The following is a 10,032-nucleotide window of genomic DNA, read 5'->3' as shown; positions in this document are numbered from 1 at the left end:
CTGCTCCTCTCACCTGCTCACCGTACCCAGCAGCGGCGGCTCCAGCGGAGACAGCGAGTCGTGTGTCGCGCCAACGCCGCCGAGGCGACTGCGTCTCGCCTGCTCCAGCTGTACCTTGTCTGCAGCCTGGTCGTCGTGGCCAGCACTGCGCTCCTCAACGTGGCCAGCATCGTCATGCTGCCGGGCAAGCTTACCCTGCACACGCTCACCAACTGCCTGGCGGACGTGATGTGCGCCACCAGCCCGCTCTGGTGGCCAGGTGCTGGTCCTGCTAGTCGCAAGGTGCTCCCGCCGGTTAGGACGTGCGGTTCGCCAAGCGAGACGGGGAGGGGGAGGGGAGGTGCTTATGTGCTGGTAAGAGCGGCGCCTAGCGTTTGCGGTGAACGCGAGTTGATGGTTCAAATGTTGCTGACCGTCTGTTACCTCTAGCGTCTGTCCACATTTATGAACCTCTGTTAAGGTTGAATTTCAGCCACGAAGTCGCATTGAGAGGCGCGTTCAGACCACAGACAGTAACGGATGAAGTCTCATCTCTCCTCTTAGAGTTGCTCTTGAAAATATTTAACCATATGTCTGGCCCCAAGTCAAGGTATAAAGACTGTACTTCGGTCACAAACCGATTCAAATTTTGGGCTGTGCCAGAAGAAATGCTGAATAGGCGCTACGTACATCGAACATCATTTAATTTGTTCATGCCATTTATTTTACAGGTAACGTTATCATAACGGATTTTTGGCACGCTGACATGAATTCCTGTTCGTTGGAAGAATACGACGCGCACCTGAATTGCATTCATTGTAGCTTGACATCGTCGGTTGTATCATGGGTAGTTTTAAACACATCTGACAAAAACGTTGCATCCTTTACGTGGCAAAAGCCAGGTACAACACTTTCGTTGAGCTTCCGTGATCACTGTTTCATTTTCCATCTCCAATAACGTTTTGGCATGTCGTTTGGCTACACGAGTTGTTTTCGCAGGCTCAGCAAAAAGTCGTGTTTTCGAGGGCCATCTCGATCTTTGTAATTGGCCATCCATTTTACAGGTGATGGTCTTTTAAATGTCAGTGTAAACGTTGACTGTGTGTCAGACTTTTGCCATGACTCTGGATTAGTTAGAAGCTTTCTGTGTTCTGAATTGTGCACATCGGACACTACAATAATTCAAAGAAAATGAGACTGGAAATCAAATAACTTAAAAACAGTGCAGTGACCGAGCATGTGGATGCACGTAAAAAAAACATCACGGACGAATGGACAAGAACACGACGACAAAGGGCCAAAATATAAGTACTGTCATCAACATCGGGTTCAGCCAGCGAGCGCCGGTTAGTGAGCCCCTCTCCGCCATCTGACGCACTGCAAGTGGGTCAGTCCATCCCCTACCGTGGCAACTCTGACCTCTGACATGGCCAATGCGGAAGCGACTCTGATGTCATGAAAACGTTCCATGACGTAAGATGTGCTACGACATGTGCCATTTCCTCACAGGATAGACCTGAAATACGACACCTGAGCAGCCTCCTTGAAAGCAAAGAGTGTGTCCATGTTTTTGACGATGCAAAATATATGCATGGAATCAGTGGAACATTGCTGGACTACCAGGAACTTATATGTAGCTTACCTAGGTAACGGAAGAGAAGCCAGAAACAGAGAAAATCCAAATATCTATCCCAACATACAACTTACTGAAAGGTCTTAGGAGATGAATTAGTGCATACACGAAGGAATTTTGGGAAAATATAAAAGGGTGAGGAACATATGGGTAGTGGCTTGTGAGACATAGTAAGGTGAAATTCCTAGGATTTAAAGGTGCTAACACAAATTATACCTACAGCCTATTACATCAGATGGGCCTGTTTGACACATCTGTGTGCGCTCGGCGAGTGGCTGCACTGAGCTCAGTTACTCATCGAACCTGAAAGTGGCGGCCGGTCCGATCCTGTTAGACGTATTTATATACATGCATTCTTGTACACAATACTTTAGCGCGTCTTTTCCTTTACAAACTCGGAAATCTTCCGGATATTTAGGACTTGCTCATATAATCATCGCAGCAGCATCATAGCTAAGGGCATGTTTACAGGAGAAAACCCATTTGTCATTGGATTTTTACTGCAGATATTAAAAGAAGACATGAAAACCGAAAATGCATTGCGTTGAAAGACATTAAACCCGGCGCCGATAACAGCTGACTGACATGCGTGCAGTGAAAGACAGAACACGTGACTTGGTGTGAGAAGAACGTGGTGTGAGGCCTCCCTTCCCTTGCGCAAGGCGCAGGAGACAGTGATGTGATGCGTTCTGAAATAGGCATGACAGGTGAATGTGCGCACTAGCATAAGTAACCAGCATTTGCTAGCCGCGGTTCGTGTTAGATGTTAAACAGTTAGTGCAGTGTGATGGTTTACTTGTCAAATAAGTAATATATATATATATATATATATATATATATATATATATATATATGTATATATGACATAATAAGCAAGTAATACATAATAAATCTCAACGTACAAATAAGCTGTGTAGAAATAGGAACAGTGGCTGTCAGCTGAGGATTTACGCTAGCGATGTTCATGCTGTTACATGCGTTGGTGACTGCAATGTGACAACCACAGCAACAGAACAGAAAAACAGTGCATGAGTGACAGTAGCGGTAAAAACACAGCATTCCGTTGCACGATGATCGCATCTAGCGGTGGCCCCGAATCGATGATCAAATTTGTTGACAAATAAGACATTCGGTGCACAAAATAGATTTGAAAGGGTATCTTTTGACAACCATAAAAACGCTGTTGTATTCTGCAAACAAAGCACGCAGCTCAACATCGACTACATTTCGATGCATTCCATTACACAATACCAGCAGACTTTTATGAAGACAATGTACCATACCATAGGTAGGTGAGTGGGGGGGGGGGGGGGGGGGGCGGAGTGTGAAGAGTGCACCCGGCCATATTTATTGCTGGCTGGGATGCCAGGCGATGCCTGGGTGATGATGAAAGATGTACCACGGAACGGCTTGACATAGTCGTATTTGGTTTTATTATCCAATATTAACCTGACTAGTGTCGTGGATATTCGTATTATTTCAACATGCATGTAATAATGCTACATACTCAGAAAAGTTGGTCTCTGATCATCTCATGTGACAATTCAGTCAAAGTGATCATACGATAACGCACCACCAAACGTTGAACCTCGATAAAACCCAGTCAGCATATTTTTAATATTGCTTTCCTGCGACAGGATGAGCACGTCGGCTACTCGCTGTGGAGGATCTGATGTAGAACTGGCCCAGGGCAACGCCGGTTTCAGTCATGTTGAGGTCCATTGCCTTCCTGGAATGGTCTTGGCTCTTGGTCATCTTTTGGCTCCCAACTTTCCTTTTTATGCTTACTCCCAAGAAAACGTGCAATTCGGTTAGGTAGGAGTTATTGGATGCGTATTGAAACGTCCAAAGCTCACAGCGTCCGTTGGTCAAAACGTCGACAACCGCAACATCCAGCGTTCACAACATCCGGAAGCCTTCCAGTGTCCCTGGACTGATGAGAATTGAAGAATGCAAGAGAAGAAGAGTGCGTAAGATTCAGGAGTTTGGATATCGTACCACTTCCTCGCAACTCTTAACCTAATGGTTCGGATATTACCCGATAGAAGGCTGCCGTAGCCGATTCCGCCCTCTCAGCCGACGAGTGACGTCATGCGGCGCAGTGCTGCCCAGTTAAACCACTGTGCGTGGAAATGGGCAACGTTTTGTTTGAGCACGCAAACTTTGCCGCGTCAGCACCACTTTGGCAGCAGGTACATTAAGGAATTCAAAACTTTGATCCTTGGCTCGTGACATCGGAAGTACCTAGTTACTCGGCAGTAGCTGCAGGGTAATCGTGGAAGGTACTTGTCGGTGTGCTTGCTGTTTGGTATTGCGGGCTATGGATTAAATTATCCACGGTATTTGGCTCCGTTATTTGCTGTATGCGTTGGTGATGTGTTCCACAACTCATTTTTGAGGGAATTGATGACTGATGTGTAAGGCTTACTGATTTAATGATTGCTTCAGGTCGTCGCGCATGTAGATCTCCAGCTTCTGGCGCACTAACCTGTATTGTTAATGATTTCATTTGGCTGTTTCCCCTTCCTCCCCTAATTGCAAATTTATTCACACACTCCTGCAAACAGGAATTTCTCGAATCATGCATGCATTTACCTGCGAGCGGGGGCTGTCTCATCAGCTGAATCCGGGTACTACTGCCAGTGTTAGACGCGTTCAATGGCCCAGCCTAAATAAATTCCTTCCTTCAATGAGGCACGTTTAAAACGGGAGTGTAGTTTCGCAAAATAAGTAGGCTGGCTGAGCGATAAAAAAAACAACGAAGAGTATCCTGATAATATGCGAACAAACGGGCTTCTGTCCGAATTGGCTCACTTTTTCTCAAATTTGCAGACTGCAGTCCAAGTTACGGCGGGAAATGAGCCCCCTGCAACTAAATAGGGAACTGCACTCATGGACGCAAGTAAATAAGATGCAAAAAAGCAAACGTTGGCTGTGAATGTATTTAACTGCCTGCCAACCGGCATGCAAAACATTATGCACGTGCCGCGCTTAAAGGCGCTGTTGATTCATCATCTGAACAACGGAGCCGAGTGTATGTCACTGAGCTGTCACTGAACGATACATAAGCTCGATGAATGGGAGAATCATGAGCTTGCAATCGCCATCCGCTTCATCACTCTTGACGCGCTTTCTTCCTTTTACGCTTTAGATCCTCCTAAGTATAGAATTTCGGGGCCAGCAACATCAGCCTGGAGTTCATCGAGACCGGTGCAGGACGTGCCGCAGAGGGGCGATGGTGGCAAAATGATAGTGATTAGCGTGCTCATCCCTGAACTTTAAGTATCCTGGGATGGGGTCCTGGCCCACCACTACCGCATCCCACGTACCCAATGCCTGATAAAATACGTACTAAGTTGTTTCGCCTCGAAATAGCTCTGGTAGCCGGTAAGACGTAAAACCCCAATCGGTATTACAGCCCGTCCGACAAATGAACCGCCGCCCACCAAATTTACATACGGCACTTCCGTTCAATCACTGTATATATGTGGCAATTATAAAATACAATCGGTTGGACGCGGAGCTCGGACACACAGGTGAGCCCAAAGGCTGTCCAGCTCGACGGTCCGACCGGAAGCCGTACCTGCCGCGGTCCTGCGTCGATCCAGGGTCAAATGTCCCGGTCTGAGGGCGTTTGGCGTCAGAGAGGGGACCAATGTATCATGTATATCAATAGTAACCGATAGACAATCAGAAAGGGGATGGAGAGGCCCTTCAGCCCCAATCGGGAAATAGGTGGGACTCCAAGTCTTGGCTACCGTTAAGGCCAAAAAAGAACCATTCTGAATGAAAAGAACAAAACAAATATTACCAAATAAAATGTTCAAACAATACCGTAGCAGCGTCAAGAATCCCAGAAAGCGCCATCTGGTAAACTCCTGGACCTCCTCTGGCCGTTCAGTCTGGACTTCCTGGTCGCCTGGGGAACAGTGGTATTTAAGGGCCTTTACAACTACTTAGATCTCTTCTATCCTTTAAACTATGGACACTGGGGGACCGGGAATCTACTCGGATACTATGGCCGCTCAGGGGTCGCAGTGACCGCTCAGGTACCTCCAGTGGCACACACAGGAGATGAACTGCCTCACCCAGTGCTTACATGCATCATATATATTTTATTGATTGACGGCGACAAGTCACTTGATGCATGTTTCGGTGAAGATGACAGCACATCATGCAGTTTTTGGTTTCTTGTGAAGATTTTCTAGCCTCCGGAATATTTGGCCGGGTAATAACTGGAACTATATAACCGAAGAGCTCTAGCACCCACAGATCGGAATGCAAAAGTGTGGATTCATGTAATGTTACGCTCAGGAAATATGTGGTTGATAGAAATATCCCTTCTGCATGTACGTTGTACGTCTGTTTAAGTACGTTTACTCGCTGTACGTCTTAACCATCGCCATGATCCCCCGTTTTGCATAACTCGGACTGATAGGGGGAGAGGGAGTTGATGCGACCCCCCGCCCTGACGTTTCCAAGCTTATGAAGATAGAGCCAAGGCTACTAGAATAAAAGGCTGCGCAGACGTGACGTCACCATGGGAGTAAAGTTTGGTAGCCCGCAGTATTTTTTTTTTATACGACGAAAAGGTTTGTAGATACTAATCAAATGATTAAAAGCGAGGATTTTACCAATGAAATAAATTTCTTTCCAACATGTCTTTTACATTTGAACATGAGCACGAACATGAACAATGAACAATTTTTTCTGCATTCTTATTTTAGTGTTATGTGAATAGATCTTGTACATCTCGCATCTAAAACCTCCTAAAGAGAAATCAGCACTAGAACGAGCTTCAAAAACAAGAGATCCTACTAAACCACGTTTCCTTGCTCCCACACCCGCACCATATTCGTCGTGGCCAACGCGCATGAACATTTATATGTAATGCATGTCTGTCACAAGGGTATTTATATGTCAATAAGCAGATATCGCATGTAATGTTTACATGAAGCTCATTTATGAGCAATGATTGCCCATATCATATATCCTTGTACTGCAGTACCTTATTCAAGTGAAATGTAAAAATAAGGTAATTTGAGGAGAACAGGTACCGAAAATTTCGCTGTCGCTGTGCTACGATATTCCTAGGTGTTGGTTAACTTGCAGATCCATAATGTCAGATGGGTTCGTACACCCAGAACTATTTCGGTGCTGAGATATGGACCACGACTATTTAACTGGAGGAAATTGCAAACTTGCCAGAAATCGGCCCATTTTAATGAAAATCTGCTATCTTCAGCTGAAATAGCGCGCACTGTATGTAAGGCTATCGGAGTTCACCACTCACTCCCCCCATTAGGGCAGACCAATCATACATCCACCCTGACAATGCTCCCTCTAAGACTACGGGTTTGTGCATTCCGACTTCTCAATGCGCGTCCCAGGGTGCTGTGAGCCCGTCTGGCCCGCCGTATCTCACCCCTACCCTACTCTGGTGTTGTATGCTGCGCTCTTATACACAGACTGTTTCTAAGCACTTCCGGCAAAACTTCTTCGGCATAAATCACTGGTGAATGGGTTACCCCATCTGTCTGTCGAGGTTAGGCTGGAAGTGCATTTCAGCAATGGTTTTGTAGCCCTGTTGCAAATGAGCGCCATTTTCCAGCTAAAAATGTTTTATTGAATGTGTTTGGTCAAGAGCAAATTGGTTTATGGAAATATTTATGTCTACACCAGCCCGCAGAGAAGAGCGTTTTCACCCCGCCGTAGCGTTGGTGCCATATGACTTAGTCCCATGATGATGTCACAGCATCGCTACCAAAAATGCGGAGATGCGGTGGCTTAGAGCTTAGCCGAGAACACCAGCATTTTTTTCTGAACATGGTCCCACAATTGGTACTAGTTTTTATGGTGTTGATAGGCCAAAGGTCGAATTGTCCAGAAAACCGCATTTTGTAACTTTACATTATGTCTACCTGACCATGTCTCGTGGCAACACGAAGCTTAAACTGGTGTGTGTCTTGTTCAATTCTGAGTACATTCTGCATGGCAATTATGTTGCCGCCCGCCGCCCGAGCAGCCGTAGATCGTCGTGGAATGTTCATCACAAACTACCCCTGCTCCGAAACCAGAAAATCTAGGAACACGTTTTGGTATCAAAACACGTGCCATAATCGCCGCCTGTCATAGCAAGGGTTGAACGTCATGTTATTGCTGCGTCTGGTATCGGTAACGATTTGTCGTGAAACAATATTGCTCAGTTTGTTAATTACAGAAGCCATGGCGGGCAGCTGTAGAGCTTGCTGTATGGGATAATTTCGGGTGCTCATTTCGAATTTGTTGATAGGGCTTCTTAGACGTCAGAATACGTCATTGACCTAAAATGACCCAGGTCAACATTTTGTTTTTTGGAACATACTGCCCAGCGTAAACTTTGTCGTTTATTTAAATGCAAAACTCAGAGCAGCTTTTATGACCTTGGTTATCATGACCTTCAAAGGATTAAACAAGGTCACTGACCTTAAATGAGCATGTGAACTTTTGCTTAGAAACGGTTATCTAGGTTCTGGAGGCACTTAAGAGACCAACCTGGAATTTGACCTTGTTTGACCTTATTTGACCCGAAGGTCATGACATAGGAGCCTGAAACTTCAACCTAAGTGAGTTCACGTACAGGTCAACACACCCTGTCAACTTGGTGTCTCCAGCCTTCTTAGCTCCCGAGATCTCAGGGAGGTCAAATTGACCCCCGCCTATGCGAAGGGTATCCAGCCGGCCCCCGGGCGCGTGTTAAGTTTACCGACTCCCAATAAAACCCAACAGATATTCTGATACCTGCCTCCACCTTTATGTTTATGTTTGAGCATGACAAAGGAATGCTGGCAGACTAAGAGAAGCATTAGCACTTATGTTGCAGGGGTGTAAAAAGGCAAGCTGGTACTTTATTATGATTTTGCAAGCATTTTGAACCTATTGAGTCATTGTGTGTCATTATATCAGCAATTCATTTTGGCAGAAGGGGCTGGTGCGTGCAGGTCATAAATGGACATGCTCAGTACAGGCTCACATTATATGGCTTTGCAAAACTGTCTTTCCATAGATAATTCTGAAAATATAGGGCTGTATTATTACTGATGCACATTGTACTGTCTTCACAAATTTTGTATGCAGGCGAGCATTGCTCGTGAGTCATCAATGTCTTGGTCACTGCAACTTGCTTGAGGTGCTGGGTGCTGAGAAAGGTGGAAAAGTATTGTTGTTGGTGTCTTGGACAGCACTCAATAATATTGTTATCATGAGCCTTGTGTGCACTGGCAGCCTCATCACTTCCTTGCGTTTTGCCCATCCAACCATAACTACATGCACTTGTCATGCTCCCAGCCTTGTGCAAGGTCAGCATGTTTACAGTGTCATTTCACCACATGTAAAACTTTCCCGTTGTTCTTAAGTAAAGCAACCTGATGGCTGCAGCATGTTGCATGACTGTGGTAGTGGAAGATGTGTTTGCATCTTTCTCACCTACGTTTTGCGGATTCCCAAAACAGGCTGAGCAAATAATACCACTTATTGGTTGTCTGCTTTGCTGAAAGTGATTTGTATATTGTATCATGTGTTTTTGGTCAGTCGTATGTCAGATGGGGAGTCAATACAATAGAGGACACTTGACCCAACTTTTCATGATGGAAGGCATTATGAAAGCAGCGTGGGTTGCAGTACAAAAAGATATCACTGTTGATTATGTCATGCCACACTACAGCACTGAGGTGGTGTCACAGCTGTTGACCCGTGTCATTACACAATGCACCACATCGGTTGGCCACTCTATGTCAAGCCCATGAGACGAAAGCTTATAATCCATGAATAACTGGTAACAACTGATTTAACAATGCCAAAGAATTATTAACAGCAAGAATGTCATCGCACCACAGTGGTTAAATCAGAGTTCGCTAATAATTGCATAAATAGTCCGAAGCAACAAAAATAAAACACTCTTGGTAGCTCAAACTTACCATCTTTACCATAGCCATATCAGTGCTTTGGCAATCAATGCGTATATGTTACAAATTTATTGATCTTTGCATGACACCGCATTTCCATTTGCAAACAATAAAACGACTACTTTGCGCATCACATATCAATGTCAGGACTACAGCACTGCAGGCAGCTATGTATCGAGAGTAAAGTACTGACAGTCCTCAACAGCATAGCAGCAACAGCAGCAGCACAGCATATCGTGATTTGATATTAATAATCTGCCATAAAAGCTGGCGATCGCTACGTTGCGTATGTCAAACAAGACACCGAAGCTCTTCTTACGGCCAGCACCAAGAAAAAAATCCACAAACAAACCACTCACTAATCCACTACTCGACACAGTCCCCGCGACGAGAACGGCCGATTGGCGTCAGCTTTCGTGTGTTTCGAGGCATTATTTATATTTGGCTGCCAGATCCTGCCAGGTATTGCTGTCGTCA

Source organism: Pollicipes pollicipes, unplaced genomic scaffold, assembly GCF_011947565.3.
Source record: "Pollicipes pollicipes isolate AB1234 unplaced genomic scaffold, Ppol_2.1 Scaffold_4219;HRSCAF=4965_pilon_pilon_pilon, whole genome shotgun sequence".
Taxonomy (NCBI): domain Eukaryota; kingdom Metazoa; phylum Arthropoda; class Thecostraca; order Pollicipedomorpha; family Pollicipedidae; genus Pollicipes; species Pollicipes pollicipes.
This window is presented reverse-complemented; position numbering follows the sequence as displayed.